The sequence below is a fragment of the Caenorhabditis briggsae genome (assembly GCF_000004555.2).
Source record: "Caenorhabditis briggsae complete genome, chrIII, whole genome shotgun sequence".
NCBI classification, from domain to species: domain Eukaryota; kingdom Metazoa; phylum Nematoda; class Chromadorea; order Rhabditida; family Rhabditidae; genus Caenorhabditis; species Caenorhabditis briggsae.
The window spans coordinates 12,754,050-12,754,947 of NC_013490.2; positions in this window are offsets into that span (position 1 = coordinate 12,754,050).

The window sequence follows — 898 nt, forward strand, 5'->3', positions numbered from 1 at the left end:
GCAAGCGCGCTCGGCGGCTAACAGCGTTCCAATTTGGGACAGTTCGACAGTGCACAGTTCGATTTTGTCCTTGTTCTGTTTTGATACTTGTTCGAGAAAGACACTGTTCTCATTTGAATCAGTTCGACTTTAGGTCTGTTCGATTTTGAAAACGTTCGAATTCGTCGTACCCCCGAGCGTGCATCTGTTAATTTGAAAACTTTTGCTTTTTTTGATCTACGAAAAAGTGCGGCAAAAACGTAATATTTCAGAATTTCGGCTCGTTCGAGCTACTTTCGCGTTTGAGTTTAGTTTTTTTTTGCTTAAAAATGGATTCTAGAGATGCTAGCGATCATTTTCATACCAAGAAATCAAAATTTTATTCAGGAAATCCCACTACATTCACATATAAATAAATAAATTTGTTATCTACAGTATCCGTTTTCGCTCCGCCCCCTCGTAAATCGACACGAGCGCCGTCTCCGAGATTTTCAGGTGTCACTTCTTTTAATCCGACAATAAATAGAGGATTTGTTCAAACTGAAGGCTTAGGCTGAAACTACTTACCGGAAAACAGGTGTTTAAACCTAAGCCTAAAATTTAAAGCAAAAACCGGAATATTCTGTAAAAAATTGAGTCTAAAAGTACTGAAATTAGCAAATAACAGCAAAATTTCCACTTTTGCATTTTTAGCAAATGATCAAAATTTAGCAAAAGATCATCAAGCTAATGAGTATTTGCCATTTTTTTAGCCATTCTTTTATGATTCTTGTCCGACGGCAATGAACACTGTGACCAAACATTTATTTAAAGGGGGGACTCCGACCAGAAATTTTTATTGCATTAAAATGTGTTAAAATTTATCTATTTTTCAAATATTATTGCCGAAAAAATTCAAAGAAAATCCGAAATCCCCGAA